The following is a 21126-nucleotide window of genomic DNA, read 5'->3' as shown; positions in this document are numbered from 1 at the left end:
CAAAGAAGCCAAACCTTTATCACTTCAAGAAGTGAAACTTTATTTCTTATTTTTCTCTACCTGTGGCACGGACCGCTACTTCTCTAGGCTTTGTGTGAGAGATGCCTTTGTAAAAAAAAAAATCTTTAATGGCCGAATGCATACGTCTAAATAAGCACAGAGAAGATTAGCGGCCATGAACACTGTTTTAAGAAAAGTAAAATTAAAAAAAAATAAACAAAGAAACCTAAAACCTGGCCACACATTCCCATTTTGTTTGTGTGTGTGTGCATGGCGTGTGTGTGTGTGTATGTGTGTGTTGTGTGTGTGTGTATATGTGTTTTTACTGTGCCTTAACGGCTCCGAGTCGTTTGACAAGGCTATAGAAAAGATGCACCTGAAATAGTATCTGCTGGTCGCTGCATTTGCTAACAGGCTTTAAATGCTGCTTTCCAGCCTCGAAGGCGAAGCAGCAGTAACAAGGAAGCAAGAATGAGACACCCCAGCAGCGGCGGCGGCGGCGACGGCGGCAGCGGCGGCGGCGGCGGCGGCAGCAACAGCGGCGGCGGCGGCGGCGGCGGCGGCAGCAGCAGCAGCCTTAGCAGCAGCAGCGCAGTTTCCCCTCTCCCCAGCCCTGACTCTACGCGCACATGCGCACTGCGCCCACAGCCCTGGACCATTTGTCAGGACTACTCGTGAGACGGAGAAAAAAAAAAGAGAAAATTTGGGGGTAAGAAGCGGTTGATCTGATCTAATCTCTAATTAATCCGAAGATTTGTACGTGCCAAAGCCATTCATTTATTTTTCTGGGTGAAGATGAAAGTTCAGAGACCTATAGAAGGAAGGAAGCGCACCCTCCTCTTGTGAAAAGATCAGGGGAGGGGAAAAGGACAGAAGGGGCTTTTCCCCCACTTCTCTCCGCCTCTGGGAAAGAGGAGCAAACTTAATCCCGGGGAAAAAGTGGGCAAGTGACTCGGAAATGGCTGGAGAGGGGCGTCCCTGGGCATCACCCTCCGAAGTAGAGTGTGTGAGAGTGTGAAAGAGGAACAAAAGAGAGAGAAAAGAGAAAGGAAAAAAATGGGGGGGGAGAAGGAGGAGAGACTTGTATTTTTTTTTCCTTTGGCGTGCACACGGAGGAGGGTGTGGGGGGCTGCGAGGAGGGGAGCCGGGGCTCAGCTTGGCCGCCTGAAGGCTCTCGCCAGGCGCACAGGCTCTGGGATGCGTGGGGGTGCCCCCTCCCCCGCGCGCCCCCCCCGCGAGATGGTCACTTTGGTCTCTTTGCTGACACTGAGCGCGGGGTTGGTGCGGGAAGGGGGAGGGGAGGGTGGGGAGCGCGGTGTCGCCGGCCCCGGGTGCGTGCATGTGTGGGTGCAGCGGAGCCGCAGCCCGGGGAGGGGGGAGGCGGCGAGCGGGCGGGGAGGGGACGAAAGGGGAGGGGGGGTTAGGTGGTGGCCGAGGGTGGGGAAGGGTGACGAGGAGAGGGGGGAGCACGGGAGGGGAGGCAGGTCTTCCTGTGCCGATCTCCCCCGCTTCTCACCCCCTGGCCCCGACTCTCGGTACTCGGCCCCCTTCCTCTCCTCTCCGCTCCCCCCGGGGTGGCCTTTGTGCCGAGCGAGCGCACGGGAGGGGAGAGCGAGCGGGCGAGGGAGCAGGACAAGTCCGGGAGCTCGAGGCAGTGGGAAAAAGAGGCCGGGGGACTTTCTCCCGACTCGGGCTGCGGAGAATAGACTGGTTGAATGTGCAAGCGCGTCTCCCCCAGGGTGTGCTCGGTGTGTGCGCGGTGGAAAGGCCTCTCCGACCCACGGCGCGCACACGCACTCATACACACACTCGCTCGCGCACACACACACACGGAGGAGGGAGAGAAGAGAAGGGAAGAGGAGGAGGAGGAAAAGGAAAAGGAAGGGGGGGGAGTTTGCATTTTCTTCTCTCCTCCTCCTCCTCCTTTCCTACGGAGTGTGTGAGAATTTAATATAGATCAGCTCCAATTTCCGCCATTTTGGGAAAGTTGCACAAAAATACCCCCCCTTCCTCCCTCATACACATACATACACACACACACACACACACACCCTGGTTTATTTCTGCCGGAGGCAGGAAAGTGCTCGCGGGCAGAAGGCGCCGGGGGCCTTCGGGTCCCGTTTCGGGGAGGGGGGGTTAGGGAGGAAGGGGAAGGTGGAGGGGGCTGCTGGAGGACCGCCGGAGTCTGGGTTGCCGCCGCCGCCGGCTCACTGCACTCGGCCGGGTGCGGGCGCGGGTGTGTGAGTGTGAGTGAGTGAGTGTGCAGCCGCGGCGGGGAGAAGGGGGGTGAGACGCGGTGGCGGCTGCTTCTCCCCAACTTGTTTACGCCCCGATTTGGGGGAAGGGAAAAGGGGGCTGGTGTGGATGTATATGTGTGTGTGTGTGTGTGTGTGTGTGTATGGGGGGGAGGTAGAGGCAAAGTCCAGCCTGCGCCCCCGGCGCCTGCCGCGCGTGCGGGTGCAGCCGCCCAGGCGCCCGGGGCTGAGGGGTGCTGGGCCCGCCACCCGCCCAGCGGCAGGCGGGAGACCACGGTTGGGGGGCGGGGAAGTCGAGGCCAGCCCAGGGATGCGGAGGTGTAGGGGGGCGATGTGGATTGGGAAGCTCAGAAGCCCAGGCTGTCCGGCGCGCACCCCCAATCCCCCGAGGTGAGGGAAGAGGGAGGGTGCGGGGTGGGGGGGGCACGAACTTCGAGCGTTTGCAAAACTTTCATTATCCGTACAGATTTTAAAAGAAAGTCCCTATGATTTTTTTTTCCTTTTTGGCCGGAGCCCGACCCACGGTTAGACCGTGAGAGAAAGTTTAAAAAGAGGGCGGTTTCCTTTCCGCCTTCCCCTTGGAGGGGTGGGGGTGTCTGGGAGTCCGTCTGCGTTTTCTCTCTGCGGGGTGGGTATGACCCAGGCGAGCCTCGGTCCCCGGGAGATAGAGGTAAAATATGCCGGCTTCTCCCTCCTCCCTTCCCGCTCCCCGGACACGCCACCGACTTTGTTGGAGGACAAGAGCACCCGAAAAAAACGGAGCCTCTTTCCTTATGCAACTTCCTCAGGCGCATTGAACACCCCGGCCCTTCCCTTCCCTTCCCCCAGCTCAGGATCCATCCCTCCCTTTACCGCCTTGCTTTTTCCGCCTTTAACACCCCCCCAAAAAAAACCGACAGAAAAATTGATTAGGAGAGAAAGGAAAGTGCGCCGCAACCAAGGCGGAAATAGATTTCTAATTGTTCCCCAAGTTCACAAGAAAAGTCAGATTACAGATGTGAAATTCACTTGAAGAAAGAACTTGGGGTGGGGGGGGAATGTTATAACCCGCTTCGAGTTTGCAGGTTGGTTAGTTTTTTAAAAAAGAATACACTTGGAGCATCGTTAGTGATGCCCTCTTTTTGGATCCCGTAAAGCCAGGGACCTGGTTATTGATGAACCTCGGTCGCGTGGATTTTTGCGCAAGTTTTTCAGGGAAAAAAAACAGTGGCTGAGTGGAGGAGAGAGAGCCTTTCTCCGGAAAGTTTCAAGTGCAGCAAAAATAGCGTACGTGCAAAACTGGCCAAGGGGAGACCTCTAGTGGTTAAAGTCGCGTCTTCAAGTTCGGAAGGCAAAATACAAAGTCTGGCCTTTACTTGGAGGAAAGTATCTATTTAGACCTGGAAGTAATTAGGAGCCCTCAACCAGTGTCCAAGAGTGGATGCGGAATGCTGGGTACCTAACAACAGTGAATTTGCTAAATCATAGAGGAGTGAAGGTGCGATTAGAACCCAGAGGTCCGTGCCTTTTTTTGAGATCCAAAGGTCACTGGATAAGCAACAAGTATTTATAGTTATTGTGAACGAGGCTGTGTTTTGAGTCACAGACTCCAACACAGATAGTACTATTTTTGAGTTTTATGGCAAAATAGGCTTACTTGCAAGTAAATTTCGTCAAGATACAAAGGCATTTTTAAAACATTAAAAAATGGAACAGAAGTTTGACTTAAAATTGCCTTTGATGTTTGTTTTAGTCCCTAATGTCCCTGAGTCACTTAGAGTGATCTCAGTTACCTTCTCTGAAAAATGAGAGGGATTGATTTCTAAAGTTCCTGCTGTTTATAATTTTTTATGTTTCTTAGAAATCATCAGTTTGAAAAAATCAAATTTATTTTTAAAAGCTTTTCATAATTAAAAAATATTGAAATATATGGTAAGAGTAATTATAGCAGTTCCCTCTACTCCCCCCTCCCCTCTTCATGTGCTGAATGGATTTTTTTTTTGAGACTTGTTAGGTTTAAAACCTGACAGATATAGAGACTTAGTGTAGCAAATGGTTTTCATCTTTTTCTTTAGGTGGCCAATCTATGACTTAGAAGACTTTTTACAGTTTTTAAAAGGCAGTTTTTGTGTGTGGCTACAGTTTGGGGCAATTTAAAGCTTAAGTCCCAAACTACACTTTAGTTTTAAACAAGTTATAAAGTATCTCACCAAAGGAATTGCATTACAGGAAGAGAGGGGTAGTCACGTGGCAAGGAATGACAGGTGGACAACCAGAGTACTTTATTGGTACCCTCAAAATGTCAAGAGAAATCAAGGAAAGCCTCTAGCAAATTTGGTGGACCTCTCCCTAGCCCCTAACTTTTGGGAGAATGTTAACAAGAGTTGCAGGGGATGTGCAGACACAAATGAGTTGTAATTTGTGTTGTTGGAGGGAATTAATTCACAGATCCATTTTGTATTCAGCTGTCATTGCTTCAGAACTTAGGTTTCCAATGCAGAAATTGTCGAAGGAAGCCTCGGGTTCCTGTAGACCTGTGATTCCATCAGCATGAATGTTTCCTCTGTAGATATAGATACTTTCTATGCTTGCCCATCTCATGTGACTCTTGTTCATGGCCTCCTCTGAGTTCAGTACTGGGAGTTTATGGGATGTGCTGGAGATCTTTTTTGCTTTCTCTTGAAATGTGGAAGATAACAGAAGAATATGAAAGTTATTTACTCATATTCTTGTTCTGGCTGTATCAGCAGACAATTTTTTGATCATACATCTCTAGGGACATCCTTCACTTCTTTTAGGTTACTCATTTGTTTTAGGTTGTGCCTTGCTCACAACCGGGGTGTGTGAGTGTGAGTAAGTGTGCAGCCAAGGTGGGGATGGGTAGGCGGGAGAGAGACACCATGGGGGCTGCTTTATGTTGCCTCTATATTGCCTTCTTGAGTGATGCTCATTTTTAATTTTTTAGTGATTGTGCGTGTTCCATGACTCCACAGACATGAAGTAGCACTGATAGAATATTGGTATTAAAAAGGATGGACCTTTGTTTCTCGCAGAAATTTGGGGTCGTGAAAGTTACTTTGCAGTTTCTCCTGCCATTCAGTTCTGGATCCAACTTGTCCTTTTGTGCTATCTGATCAAGATATATATATACACAAATGGACAAATTCTATAGGTTGTCCATCTAACTACTTGTAATATATTCTGGACAATAGTAATTTTTTTTGGCTTCTGGTGAGGCAATTGGGGTTAAATGACTTGCCCATGATCACACAGCTAGTAAGTGTCCAGTGTATAAGGATGTATTTGAACTGACAACAGTAATTTTTTATCCACTTGGTTTTTCCTGTGTAGATGGTCCAAACTCTTTTGGGTGGTTGTGAATTTCTTCCAGCAGACTGCAAATATTCTGGGGCTTGAGGCAGCTATCATGATATGAGCTGTCAATAGGAGTACTTTCAGGAGCTCATTAACTGTAGGGAATCCTCTTCAGCTGGGACCTTGGACTGAATCTTTTCTGTGACATTAGTGAATACTTCTGGCTAGCATACATCTTCCTGTTTTATTTGTGATCAGATGATTGTCAAAGAAGGCTATCTATGTTGCTAAATCTTTCAAGGGACCTTGTGTAATTCTGGTATTTGGATGGATGATACCTTTTGGAAGAGAGCTGTATTTTGCTATATGGAATCAAATGCTTCTTTATAAGCAAGAAACAATAAAAAGTGGGAACTTGGATTTGATACTTCTTTCAGTTAGTTGTTGTTTGGTAAAGATGGGACCTCTGGAATTTTGTTTGCAAAGGCCTGCCTATTCTTTACTAATGCCTTCGCTGAAAATGTGTGTTCTTTCTCTCTGTGTAGATGATTTTCATTAAAAAAATTATGTTGATTGGGAAGTAGGAGTATAGTTTGGTATTTGCTGATGTTCTTCGTTGCCTTATTTTGATATTAATAAATCTGGAAAAAAATTTTCCCTCAAACCTTACGTATCTTCCTTTTCTTCAGATATCTTTTGAATAGATCTCTTAGCACTCCCACAATTGTGTCACTTCTAGAATGGATCTTTTATATTGTCTAATCTAGCTGCTTTTCCCATCTTTTTTTATGCTATTTCTACCTCTTCTTTAAGTTCAATTAGTACTGTGATGTTAGAGTCCAAATGTAAGGACTCTGTAGTCCTTGGTGGTTTAAAAATATACATATATGTTTATACATATAGGTATCCACAGATGTACATACACACATATATGTTGGTTATAAAAATATTTCCAGATTGTTTCCATTTTTCTCTGATTGTGGTTCTTCCATTTTTGACCTTAAATACTTTTGGGGTGACTTTAGTTAGGTTTCTCAACAACATTTCTTAAACTGTTTTTTTTTCCTCTTCTGTTTCTCCAAGGTGATATCACTCATAAGCTGCCCATATCCTTTAAAAGATTTAACGAAGACATTTATATTCCATTCTGGTGTTGATCTTGACTACCATATATACATATATATATATATATATATATATATATATATATATATATATATATATATATATATGTACGTGTGTGTATATATATATATATATATATATATATATATATATGCAAATACATTAAATGTTTTCTAATTAAGGTCCTTTTTAGCCTCTCTCTTATTGCAGTTTATTCACATGGATTGAAGTTCTGTATGCTATTGTTATAGTCTGAGTCCATGATCTTTCTTCCATCTATATCCTATTTTCATCATAAGTTACTGGTTTAAATAGGTCAGGATAGAGTTGTTATAATTTCATGCTATATCTTTTTCTTATTTTTTTAAGTTTTGTACTCATTTTAATCTTCACTTTAGTAAGTCAGTGTTCTAATTGGTATACAGGTAATTAAAAAATGAATCCTGCATCAGTAATGAGGCATTTCCTGTTTGTTGAAATATAATCAATTTCATCTTTTGTTATGTAATTTGGTGCTCATCATACCTATCTAGTACTTTGTTATTTTTATTAAATAAAGTATTCATATGTATAGCAATGAGGCTTTTGCGTTATCTAGAAGTCTTTGGCCTCTTGCATCTTTACAACTGATTCATATTTTCTAACGTTTTCACTATTCTCAACTATTTCTAGCTTTGCATTGAAGTCACTAGGTACCAAAGTGTATGTTTATTTCATTTGGAGGATGTTACCAAGTTCTTTGAAGAATTTCCCTACCTCTTCAGTCCTCTGCAACACATACACAGACTTAAATCAGCGCTATCTTCAGGTGGTCTTTTTGCACATATTTATAAGAAGCAATGCATTTGGGGCTGACTAAATATTCCATGCAATTATGTTTCTTGTTGTCTTTAGGGGCATAACAAAACCAACACCCACAACTCTTTAATTTGCTTCCAAGAAAAAAATTGTAAGCCATCTTTCCATTTAGCTGTTGTACTATTTTTTCCCCTACTGATTTCATTTGTAGCAAAAGTGTCATGATTAGTATGGTTCAGTTCTCCCAGTAGTGGGTACATTACTGGACCATTGGTCATTGGACAGTGATCTCACAGTTAGAATGCCAAAGGTAGTGTTAAAGATTATGAAGGGTCTAAAAACTATTTGATTCTTAGCATCCTCTGTCCCCTTTTCTGCCAATTTGGCACTGTCACTACAAAAGAACAGGGCCACATGTGACTGAAGTCCATCTTGTATTTTTCTTTGTTGCATCATTTACCGTAGCCAAAAGAATTTGTCAGCACATGGCCTGCCTACTAGTGATGAGTCTCTGTATTTAGCTAGGTTGGCCTTTGGAAAACTGACTTAGAGCTTGTGTTCCTCTGGAATAGCTTTTGAAGAACCCAGGGTAATTTACAAATCCCAATGAGATGATAGATTAGGGCTTTATGGAATAGCACCTTTTGTAATTTGTTTGTTTGCTTTCTTGCTGTAACATCAGTGTTATGAGATATATAAGGTACAAGGCTTTCCTGTACCTGGACACAAACAGAAACATTGGATGAAGACAAGGATCTGGCGTATGGAGGAAGAGAGAATGTCCTGGGGATTTTTAGGTGGAGGTTTGCAGGTGTCTCTTCTCCTCACCTGCACTCCCATTTGTCTAAGGAGGGCTTGAATTGACAGTTTTAAACAGCCCTTAAGTTTATCCTTGATTCTTTTCTGGATGGCAGGTTCTTAACTAGCACTTCAATTGCACATATTCATTACTGGAGTTAGATTGTTTTATTCTTAAGTACTGGGAACTGGAATGAAATATTTAAAATTTGCATAATAGCAGTACTCTGAAAGATCTTACACTGCATCCTCACTATAACAGCTCTTTGGGAACAGAGGGAAGTTTATAATGAGGTCCTTTGGGTAACTAAACCCCCCTTGTTTAAGGTCCAAGATAATCTGCCTCAAACTACTCCATAGCGAAATAGAGTTATAGTGACTTTCCAGTGCATTCTGTGCCAACTTTTCTATGGCAGAGACAATTCAGAGTTTTCAGCTGGAGTCCCATAAGGTTTTTGTTGTAACCCATCTCTTCGCTAGGGTTTTTTTTTTTTATTCTGGGTAAAGGACATGTGAGGTCACTGGGAGGTAATTGGTGACATGGGTATAGTGTATCAACCGGATGATATTCTACTGTTTCTTTCATTGTCAAGAAATATTAAGTGCCTACTGTGTTCAGGACACTAACATATGTCTGTGCACCTCACATTGTGGGGGACAGAGGAAATGAATTTTAGATAATTGACAACAAGATTACTTCTGCTTCTGTGGAATTTGCAGTGTTTGTAAATTTTTTTTTATGTCTTACCTTTCTTATTTTCTTCCACTTCATCTTTTTGTTTTCATTTCTCTGCCTTAAAGATCAGGATTAGTTCAGATTGAGTGGCAACATTATAACACATGTACATAAGGTCTAAAAACCGTAAGTTATAAATAACCAAGAAAGTAACATTAACAAAGTAGTTACTATATCCATCAACTTGTGGAGCAGTTTTCAACACTGTATTCAATATATTAAAGAGATTTGTTCCCCCCTCTTACAGATACTAACCTTGTCTGCAGTTCAGCACAGACAGCATGAGGAAAATAAATATATGGAAACACTGCAGACAAACACTATATTTTCTTTATGCATAAGGAGTACAGTATGTTGCATATTAACACATGGTGGTTTGTTGAAATGATCATCTTTGTGAAAGGAGATTTTAAGGACAAAGTATAGAGATTTAATTCTTAAATTATATTGTTTTAAGGGGTGTTACATATTGACTTTTCAAAGTACTAGAACAGGATTGCTTTTGTGTAAAAGAAAATGTGGCTTCTGATTTTTAGATAGGCCTTTGTTATATAGACCTCCCTTTGTCTTTTACATAGGGCAGAGATCACATTTATATATAATTCTAATGTCTAGAGTTTTTTTGTGTGAGTGTGTGTGTGTGTGTGTGTATGTATATATGCACGCGCAAGCGCAAACTGAGTTAGGGAGCAATAATTAGATACTTAAGTGATAGTAGTAAATAACATAAACAAATGCTCCAAATTTGGAACAGTGTTAATTTTAGTTATAAAAGTGATAGGCTGATGGTCCATAGGATAACTTACATACTGTAATTACGTACTGTAATTAATATGGGAGTTATAGGAATTTGTTAAGGACAGTCAGTATAAAAATTAAGTGACTAGAACAAAGGAGTGCTATATTTGTAAGATACCTTGAGAGAAGATTTAACCCCCTCATTTATAGGCAAGGAAAATGAGGCTCAGATGGACTTGCTATGGTAACACAGAATCCTGGTGGTAGGGCTGGAAATAGAACTTGAGTGTCCTGCCTCTTGATTCATTGTTTTGTCCCCCCACCTTGAACTACCCAGTCTGCTAGAACTTTAGCTGTGTAAGGCCTGGATTCTGATTGGGGTCCTCAGGCTATATGTAAATCTAGTATTCTTTCTATTATGATATACTCTCTATTATTCATAATTTTCAACCCTTGTCTGTACCCAACTTTATAAAGTTAAATATTGACACTTTTGAGTTTTACTTTTTCTTGGATTATTTTTATATCCTCTGATGAAGTTGTTACACAGTCAAAATCCAAATTGTTGAGGAAGGAGAAGCATGGAAATTTCTTTTCCAAACAAAAATTTATCATCCAACAGATAGTTAAGATAGCTTGTTCCTAAGTAGTTAAATTTTATGTGGGGTAGGGCAGGTACCTTTTTGAACCCTCCATGCCAAAAAATTTGCTCTGTGAATAAGGGCTATATTTTTGCAGGTTAGTTAACCAGCTTTTATGTAGTACATACTCTGTGTAGAAGTTTTTCCTTAAAGGAGTTTACTTTTTTTTCCCCTTTGGTCCAAGTGCTGTTTCTTTCTGGTTGGTATAGGAAGTCTTGGTGTACAAATTTTCAGCTTGATAATCTTAGGGAATCAAGAAGATCTGGGTTTAAATATCAGTGCAGAATTAGACCTTAAGGCCAATCATTTAACTTTCTAAACCTTAACTTCTTCATCTGTAAAATGAGGCTAATAATTCTACCTATCTCTGTCAAAAAGAACAAATATATGTATGTGTGTGTATGTGTGTGTTTGTATGTTTACAGACACCCATATATAGCAATGTAAATATTAAGAAATATCCTGGAGACGCTGAGGTGATTAAGTGACTTGCCCAAGGTCAAACAGTTTATATATCTCAGAGGATGGTCTTGAACCCTAGTCTTTTTGAATGTAAGGAAGGCTATCCCTTTATCTGCTAAGCCACACTGCCTTTCAAGTAGGTTATTAGAGTCTTTTAATACCCTATTACAATGGTGATGACAGTGTAACAGTTTCAAAACATGAAAGAAAAGAGATAAGGCCTGAATCTTTGTTGGCAGCCAGTGAGCCAGACTCCTAGAAAAATCATGGATCAAAGACTGTTAGAGCTAGAAGGTACCCTTAGATTTCACCTGGTCTTTAGGTGTCAAATTAGCCCACAAAACTCCTGAATGTGACCTGAACCAGATTAGAATGTAATTGGGAACTGCTTAAGAAATAAAATAACAATACAATGAAGATAATATTAATTTATGGTCTTCTAAGTCATAGGGATCTATTTCTATTTGAGTTTGACACCACTGATCTAGTCCAACTTTCTGTTCTTACAAATGAGGAACTGAGACCTAAAGAGCTAAAGTGACTTGTAGTAAGTTGCAAAGCCAGATTCAAAACTTGATCCCCAAATCAGTTCTTTCCACAGAATCCGGTATATTCACTTTTTTGAAGTCCTGTGGGGTACATTTGAATGCATAATCACCTTCTTTCATGTTTTGCTCTATGACAAGAATATTATGATGCTGATCTAATGGAGTATGCCCATTTAATTTTTCCAGTGATGGTTATTGATTTGGGCTGATCTACCCACAGTCTCATTTCCAGTGTACTTTGTGACCAATGACATGTTCAGAAGATGACAGTCTGGATAGGGTATGGTTCTGACTTTGCTGACCTGTTCTGTTCCTAAGGAGGGACCTGCTTTGGAAAGAATCTGGATCATTCTGTTATAGGTAAAGAATTCTTTTGTAGAGTTAAGAGAAAAACATGATTCTTTTTTCGCAGACATAAATATGATAAATAAGAATGAACTGCAAGTCTTGGGGAGTTGAATGAAGGAGAAAGATGTATTTTATAAAGAGCTTTCTTACCTTCAGGTAATGTTTTAAGAATGGCTCTTTATTGTATTGAGGCTACTCTTGTTCTACTGATAATGCAAACAGGGCTGGATAGATGGTGACAGATGAGGAAGTGGATTATATCTATTCTAGCCAATATTCAGCATGAAGTCAGTGAGTGACATCAGTCTGAGGGAGTGAGGAGTGTTGTTGAGGAAAAAACCAAAACTGGAGAAAAACATCTCCTTAAGGCATGACCATTTTAATTTACAAGATGGGTCAGGAAAGACATTTACTGAATCTCAGGTGCATTTAAAACTTAAGTCGGTGTTTGCTCAACACATTTTTATTTGAGTTCCTATTATATGCAAGTTGATGTCCTTGGCTAGTGGGCAGTTGGAATATGGAACCTCTTAAGTCCCCTGCCTTCAAAGAGAGAGGGAAAAAAAGGCATGTACTTTAAGAGATAACCATACAAGCCAGAGTGTGAAGTATAAAGTGAGTGGTGCAGGTGACAGGTGTTCTGCTTTACAGTGAACATCAGACCACCCATCACACAGAACAAATACTGGCTTGTTGAGCATTAGCTGTAATCAGAAGAAAGCATTCTGCAGGTATAGATTTTTTCTCCTCTAATTCCTTTTTTTCTTCTTTTAAAATTTTAACATTATTAAAGTTCTGAGTTCCAAATTCTCTATCTCTCTCCCTTCCCTCCCCCCTCCCTGAGACAGCAAGCAATCAGATATAGATTATACATGTGCAGTTATGTAAAACATTTCCATATTAGTCATTTTGTACAAGAAGACTCGAATAAGAAATAAAATGAAAGAAAGAAAGTGAAAAATAGTGTGTTTCAGTTTATATTCCATCAATATCAATTCTTCCTCTGGAGGTAGAGAGTATGCTTCATCATCATCAGTCCTTTGGGATTATCTTGGATAATTGTATTGCTGAGAATAGTGAAGTCATTCACAGTTCTTCATTGAACAACATTGCTGTTACTGTGTACAATGTTCTCCTGGTTCTGTCCACTGTGCATCAGTTCATGTGAGTTTTTCTGGGTTTTTCTGAAATCATCCTGTTTATCATTTCTTACAGCACAATAATATTCCATTAACAGCATGTACCACAGCTTGTTTAGCCATTCCCCGGTTGATGAGCATCCCTTTAATTTCCAATTCTTAGCCACCACAAAAAGCTGTTACAAATATTTTTGTAAAAATAGGTTCCTTTTCTTTTGGATGTCTTTGGGATATAGACCTAGAAGTGCTATCTGCAGGTCTAGATTTGAGTATGGTTGCAACTCTATGGCAGGGATTTCAGTTGCTACGTATAGAGGAAACCTGATGAGACAGTGGCGTTAACTCTCAATAAAAAGGAAGGTAAAGTCGAAGTTAGTGGCCTAGGTCTGTAAAAACCAGTAAGACAGAAAGGGAGGGGGGAACAGAAAAAAAGGAGATATTTGGGAGGAAAAAATCAGAAATCAATTGAAAGACAGCATTTCTGGAAATATGGTTAAAAACTCATCTGGATAACTAAAGAGAACTTTCTAACTTCCTAGAAGCAGCAAGAGGCAACAATTAAGTCGTTAAAACTTTGTATCCTGGATAGTCATTCAGTGTTACAAATGAAGAAATTCATTTGACCCCTTTGAAGTGGTTTCAAGATACAGTAAACATTGTAACGCCACTAATAACTTAGAATCCTCTGCTCTTTAGAGCTGGAGGGGATCTTAAAGAATCAGTTTATGTTACTGGAGTACCCTATAGAACAGTAATGGACTTAGAATAATCCAGAACTAAAGAGATAAGTTCATATGCAGTTCTGTTAAATATCTCAATACCTGCCTGCCCGGAAGACTGGTGACTGTAACAAGGAATTGGATTTCCACTAACTGGAACATCTTAGCAACTAAAGAGACTCCAGCTTTATGTTCAATGTAGTTGCTGGAATAAACCAGTAGTTACTTAAATACATTATACCAGGATACTATGAGTGTTGTAAGAAATCTGCTTGATTAGTGTTGTGCCTCCCCCCCCCCCCCATGTTAAAATGATTGAGCTGTGAGAAGTGAATTGAAACCCTAAGTGGTCAATAAAATTTAGGCATTGAGATGGCCAGCATGATCAGACCCCATGTTTGTGGTCTTGTTTTGGTTTTCTTGACTAAATGATTAATATAAATGGCATCCTTTTCCTATTGACCTGAAAATGATTGACCGAGTTAAGTATGAAGACATGACTTTTCTGTGGAGAAAAAAAAAATCAAAACAGAACCATACTCAAATGGAATCCTGTATAGTAGTGATTTTTTAATTGAAATCTTGTTATTTGTGTACTTATGAAAACGTTAAGATAAATTAATGGAGAGTGAGCAGCCTTATTTTTAGTCTTATGGTATATGACTTTTAAAAAAATTATGTTCTTAACATAAATACATATCTTCCTTCAAAGTAGGCACTTTCACATTGTTTTTCAGTTCCAAAAATGTTCGTGTTTGAGTACCGATCTTTTCTAGTATAAAAGTTTTTGTTGTACTAGGTATTTTAAGGGTGTTTTTGCTTCTTATCTTGCAGAGTGTATATTTGACTTAAAACCAAATAAACAGTGAGAGCAGAGTATATCAAACATAGTGTGTCTTTTTACATTGTAGATAATACTTTTCTGACTCCAGTTCCCATGAGTTCTCTAATCTAGAATTTTTTGGGGGAGGGGGTTAGCTTCTTTTTTTATTTTTCTAAATCTTCCCCTATTTTACCTCCCCCTACCTCCCTCCTTTAGAGAGGAAGTAGGTTAGGTTTCAGCCTCAAATAATTTTATCCTTCTTATGGTAACACACAGAAGGGCAGGAAGTCGAGATTTATGAAGAACTTGTGCCTCTGGTAGCTAATCCTTTGCATATAATCATCATGGCAACAACAGTAAAAAGGCCAAATGCACCATTACTGCATTATAAACAGAAGAGTCTTGTCATGGTACTATGAAAGAGGTGGAAGGAAGCAATTTAAAGGTCATGTAAATAATCAAAAATAAATAAGAAGATTATATTTTTTTAAAGGGCTTTTTCTCAAAATAAGCACTGGACAGTACACAGATGACCAAATGCTACAGTAAGGTACTATTTTGGCATCAGAACTTACTTGGCAGTCTTCTAGATTTTGCTGACTTCACTAGTATGTATGAGATGGGCCCCAAGAACAAAATCTCAGGTCTCTATACAACTGTTTGCTGTTCTAGTATGTGTGCAACTCAGAGTTCTTATCAGGCAGGGTGAGCACATTATCAAAGCGGGCATCTGTCATGGCTGATTTGGAAGGAAGTTTTTACTTTGTAGCAATATCTGTTTGTTGAAAGATGCTTTTGAGTTCACACAGACCAAGGCACAAGTCTTTATTGAATAAGTTTGTTCTAAAGGTCTGGGTTTTAATTTTTCTTATTTATTCTTCCCCATTGATGCTAGGCAGTAAGGAGGGTTTCCTGGGAGCAGTGATTGCTCTACTTTTGCTATACAGAGAAGTAAATAACTTAGAGACCAGTTTTTGTATAGAATTTTGACTAATAGATGTTCTTTAGTTTTTCTTAATCAGGTTGAGATTATACACTCTGCTATTATTCCAAATGGGAATTGTCTTTTCTGGAAGCAGTTAGGTGGTCCAATGGATAGAATGCCATACTTAGATTCAAGAAGACCTGACTGCAAGTTCATTTTCAGGCACTTACTAGCTGTGTGACCCTGGACCCGTCACCTACCCTCGGTCTGCCTCAGTTTCCTCCTCTGTAAAACGGGGATAATAATAGCACCTACTTCACAGCGCTGTTGTGAGGATAAAATGAGATAATGTAAAGTGCTTTGTAAATCTTAAAGCGCTGTACAAATGATAGCGATTATTATTTCCTTATATTCTTCTTCCCCTTCCCCCTTTGTTTCTTGTTTCTTCTCAGAGTTTTAAGCAGTGGAAACACTACTATGATCATGCTTAGAAACATTCTCGTTAGTGTTCTACCACTTCCTTTGGAGGTGCATGTACCTTACAGGAGGATCTAGTTCAGTTCACTGAAGATTTTTTAAAGTGGCTACTGTGTGCAAGGTGCTGTATCAAGGGCGAGGACAGTGTTCTGCTTAGCATTTAAAGCCCTTCACAACCTGGCTCCATCTTAGCTTTCTGGGCTGATTATACATTACTGCCCCCTCATATACTCTATGTTCTGGCCAAAATGACCTACTTGCTCTACCTCTTAAACAATATTCCACTTCCTCTCTCCATGTCTCTTCATAGGCTGTCCCCTATGCTTGGAAAGCTCTATTTAACCCCTTTCCTCTGCTTGGAACCCCCAAATACCTTTAAAGACCAGCTCAATTGTTAACATCAATGGGAAGCTTTTCTTGGTTCTCCAGATTGTTAGTGTTCACCTTCGCCCTTCACTCCTTAAATTACTTTGCATTTATTATTTGTTTATCTAGGTATGTTTTGGTCAAATTTAATCTCCTTGAGATCAAAAGCATTTTAAAAAAGCTTTATGTGCTAAGATTGTAGCTCAGTTTCTTACACATGGTACCTGCTTAATAAATGCTTGTTAAATTGGCTTGAATTATGTTAGGCACAGGATGTGCTAGGATAGCTATGTGTGGATAGGGCACAAGGCCTGGAGTTAGGAAGACCTGGGTTCAAATTCAGCCTTAGATACTTATTAGCTATGTGACCCAATATAAATCACTTAACTCTGTTTGCCTCAGTTGCCTCATCTGTAAAATGAACTGGAGAAGGAAAATGGCAACCCTCTCCAGTATCTTTACCCAGAAAACCCCCAGTGGGGTCACAAAGTGGGGCATGGCTGAAAACATGACTGAGCAAGGCATGAGATATATTTATTATACTTCTGTTATCTGCTGAGATTTTCATGCGAGTGAAAGAGAGTTAGATGCAGGGTTTGACCCAAGAAGCTCATGTCTATTTTATCTCACTGCTAGCTCTTCCTACAAAGAAATACAGGAGCATACCCTTCTCCCATGGCTCAAAGATACCATGTCTTCTACTTTTACTGCCATTTCTTTTATATGTCTTTGTTAAGGCCTTATCCTCTTCTTCATTCCTTAAGGTGAGTGTTCCCCAAATTATATCCTTGAACATCTTCTGTCTTATCTCATTCATTTCCATAGTTTGATTACTATCTCTGTGCAGGTGACTTCCAGTTCTAAATCCCCAGCCCTAGTTTCTCTTCCTAACTTTGTACCTGAATCTTCTGCTGCCTTCAGGGCTCCACCTTTATGTTCCTCAGAGCCTCAAATTCATACCCCAAACCAAACTTGCCCCTAAATTTGCTCCTCTTTCTGACTTCACCATTTCTTTGAATAGCTCTGCTGTTCACCTAGTTGTCTGCCATGTTTGAAATATTCCTTCTTCCTCACTTCTCATATCTAATCATTTTCCAGATCTTATTGATTCCACCTATCAAAGTGAATTAGTAACTGTCATGAGAGAATTCTTCAGACAATTTTTATATCCTTTTAGAGTCTGTCTTTGACATCTCTTCTTTCTCTCCTTATCCCTGATGTCCTTACTTGATTACAGGCACTTGTTGCCATATGCCTTAAATTTCAATAGCTTCTGGTTGTTTTTTTTCTTTCCTCCTCCAGTATGTTCTTTATACCATTATCAAAATAATCTTTAGATATCTTGATCCAGTCATATTGTTCACCTGTTCAGAAGTCTTGTGGCTTCTATTGCCAGTAAGTAAAGTTTAAATTCTTGTTTATCAACAGAGCCCCTCTACATTTTGACACCATCTTATCATTTCTGTGTAACCTCATAAAAGTCATCTCCATGCTCTCTGTACTTCTGAGTAGGCCTCTTTCTGTCCTTTGACCACACCGTGAACTCTTCCACCTCTGTGTTAGAATGCTCAACTCAAATGTTCCCTCCTTCTGATGACCTTTCCCTTCAGACTTCACATGCCTCTTTTTTATACCTTGTGATTCACTTGGAGAGAGGCAGCATGGTGGTAGTGGATAGAGAATAATCCTAAGAACCAGAAGGACCTAGGTTCAAGTCCTGTGTCTTATGTATTCTGACTCTTTGATAATGGCATGAAGAACAAGTTGGAGGAGGGAAGAAAGAGGAAATAGAAAGACCTAAAGCTATTGAAATACATGGTATGGGGCAAAAAGTCACTGTTTCTCACAGTGCTCTGGGCAGTCCTCTTAAGACTGTAAATTACAGAGCAGGTGCAGATCTGCATTGGTAGAGGAAGTTTTGTATACCAATCAAATCACAATTACAGTTTCTGTCTTATTATACACATATTGTGCATTTCTGTTATTTATGTTTGTCACCTCTCTACTTGATCGTATTGAACAATTAAAAATTCAACAAAAGTACTGAATTAACTTGTCTTATTCCCTTACTTGACTGCAAGCTCTGTGAGGGCAGTGACCTTTCATTACCTTAACTTTGTTTCACCGCTGTCATCACTAGCATACTACTTAAATTTTTGTTGAATTTGTTGAATGAAGATTGTGTGGGATCAAGCAAGTGGGTTAACTGTGACCTCTTCCCTTGTCTGACCCTTCTGTTGTCTTTCTCCTCTGTTTTTATGGAAGGTTCAGATTGATAAGATGATTTTGGGAAGGAATGTGGTCACTAATGAGTGGGCATTATGTTCTACCCATTTTCTGCAGAAAATTGTAGCTACTGCAGTGATGAAGAGATACCTAATGTAGTTTTCTCAGTAAGTGCTTGTTAGACTAGCTGCCTGGCAAGTGGTATCCACTAGAAATGTACTCTGTGCATCTTCCCTTGGTTTATAGCAACAGGGGAAGCCAAGCTTTGAGGAGAGCTGTTTCTTCTCATAATTTTCAAGAAGAGGTATTTGAGATGGTCCTATATTTTAATGTGTATGTCATGGGAGTAGACATGCAACATGAAGACCTAATCTTAGTTTATCATTTCAGTCAGAACTGGCAACGTATAGATGTGACGAATGATTGACCTTTTCTCCCATTTGACTATTTTGGCATCGTAGTGACTGACATATGCACAAGGTCTGGTTATAGACCCAGCCATAAGTGATTTTTGCTTTTTTTCTGTTCTACCTGCCAGCTGGGGTAGACATTGAGAAGGCCTTAGCTTACTTTTTGAATCTTGTACTTAGAGATCATTTTAAAAAAAAAAAAACACCAAGATAGGAGTCATGTATTGGGAGGGCACAGTCTTTACTCTGTTTTGTCCATTTAAAAGGAGAATTTCTTCTATGCTCTGAGTAGAGGCATTAAAGGGCTCTTTTCTTTCCATTTTATACAGTTTATTTTTTTCTTAATTTTCAAGCATTCTTTTTTCTCCTTCCTTCCACCTCCCCCACCCACTGAGGGGAAAAAAGAAAGAAAGAAGGAAATACAGAACCCCTTCATCACATAAATATAGTCATACAAAATAAATTCCTGCATTGGACACATCCAATAATGCATTTTTTCTTTATTTTAGTCCACAATCTCTTTGTCATAAGGTGGGATGCATTCTTTTTTTAGCAGAAATCTGGAATCCTTGTTGAGTATTTAGTTGGTTAGAGTTCTCAAGTCTTTAAGAATTGTCTTTCTTTTTAGGCACTCCAGGATGATAATTTTGCATGTAGTAGTTGAGTTAAATATCAGTTTTAGGTTGTTGATTCATCTTAGCAACTTCCTAGTAGTGACTTAGTATAGTGGCATCAATTACAAATTACCTCAGTTAGAGGAAGAGAGTCCCTTACACAGAATGAAACATAACTGTGCAACAAAGTTTTTGAACAGATTAAACTAGTTTCATCATTACCAGTGTTGATTATGCATTTACCAGTTGAATTGAAGAGAAAAAATATTCTCCACAGTATTTAAAATATTACCTTTCAGAACTCTTATTTGTTGAATTATAAAGTGCTTTTTTTTTCCTTTTTTTTTTCCTATGGAAGAGGAAAACTGAAAACTGAGGAGGAAGGACTTGTAATGTCACGGAAGAGACAGCTCCTGCCAAAATAATATTGACTGTTGGCATTGGTACCTGATTAGTAGATGGAAAAAAAGGCATAATCTGTGCCAGTGGCTCCAGGACTTAGCAATGATATTTGACCAAGGTGCAAAGTAGCCACTGGCTTTAAAATTGTGTTGCTGGGATGAAAACATGGTAAAAATACTCTTCATGCTACCATTTTTATAGAAAATTTAGGAAGTCATGATTTTTAGGGTAAAGCAATGTGTAAATTTTGAATCTGAAGCACTATCTTAAATATATAGGTTACTAGTTACCATCTATAACTTTAATTTCATTGTTGTGGATAGAGAGCTTTGAGTGGGGAGCTTACTACATATCATTACAGATGTCATAGAGTTCTTCAATTCAGTTTTAAAGGTTGGTCTGGAGCACTGAGAAGTTAAATAATCTGTCCAGAGTTATAGAACCAGAGGATGGCAGAAATGGGACTTGAACCCAGATCATCATGACTGGTTGGCCTGTTCTGTATTCACTAATCTGTGTTGCATCTTAAGCTTAATATGATGCAAAATAAGTAATAGACATTATTAATAAGTATTGTGTAGCATTTGTCTTCAGCTTTCTCTTTTTTATAGTCTTCCAAAATACATACGATATTTTAGAACAATTCAAGACTTGGGAAAAGGGTATTGGAATTTGACTAGTGGGAATTTTTTTATGGTTGTTTATGAATTTTAGGTATGTAGATTATTAATTCTCCCAAGTATTCTAAATGACTACTTATCAAGTCCCAAGCATTTTACTTAGTGTAATGAATACTGTGCAGCAACTAGGTGTATTGACTCATGTGTGCGCGCGCGTGTGTGTGTGTGTGTGTGTGTTTATGTTTATATATTGTAATATGTGAAATTCCTGAACTTCAATGTCCCTCCCCGCTGCCAGTGAGAATTGGCTATATTCTGTTCGAAGCAGCAACTCACACAAAGCAAGGCAGGTATATGATGACATTCATCAGGGTGACATCTGACATATAATAAGCAAAAATATTTATATTGCACATAATGTCTTGACATTATTTTTCTTTCTCAAAAAAACTTTTATAATTCAGTTGCAAAAGAAAATAGTGGGACTAAACATGCTGTTTACTGAATGACCAAAAGAAAAAAAACCCAAACAAATATCCCATTGAAACTTTTCTCTAAAGGGCTATTTAGGTTATACTCAGCCCCTATACTGGAAGAAATTGTGTAATTACTGTTACTGTACCAGCTGTTAGAAGGAAGTCACTTTGCCATCAGCTAGTGGG

At 40.0% G+C, this 21126-nt stretch overlaps 1 protein-coding gene across 7 annotated transcripts in view; it reads left to right on the top strand.

Annotated features, from left to right (window-relative positions):
• Window positions 1-605: 605 nt before the first annotated feature.
• The window catches only part of L3MBTL3 (L3MBTL histone methyl-lysine binding protein 3), a 162829-nt gene continuing 142308 nt past the window's right edge, over window positions 606-21126 (top strand). For 2 of the 7 annotated variants that reach the window (XM_020987039.2, XM_020987037.2), the window contains exon 1: window positions 606-709. The gene's annotated coding sequence lies outside the window, so the exon portion shown is untranslated. Of the gene's footprint in view, window positions 710-2544; window positions 2646-2844; window positions 2926-18226; window positions 20815-21126 lie in introns of those variants that run through there. The other 5 variants (XM_020987038.2, XM_020987032.2, XM_020987033.2 and 2 more) reach the window with 4 other exon arrangements.

The sequence above is a fragment of the Phascolarctos cinereus genome, unplaced genomic scaffold (assembly GCF_003287225.1).
Source record: "Phascolarctos cinereus isolate Bilbo 61053 unplaced genomic scaffold, phaCin_HiC Scaffold_5;HRSCAF=322, whole genome shotgun sequence".
NCBI classification, from domain to species: Eukaryota; Metazoa; Chordata; class Mammalia; order Diprotodontia; family Phascolarctidae; genus Phascolarctos; species Phascolarctos cinereus.
Note: the sequence above shows the minus strand (reverse complement) of the source record. Positions and strands in the feature narration are given on the sequence as shown.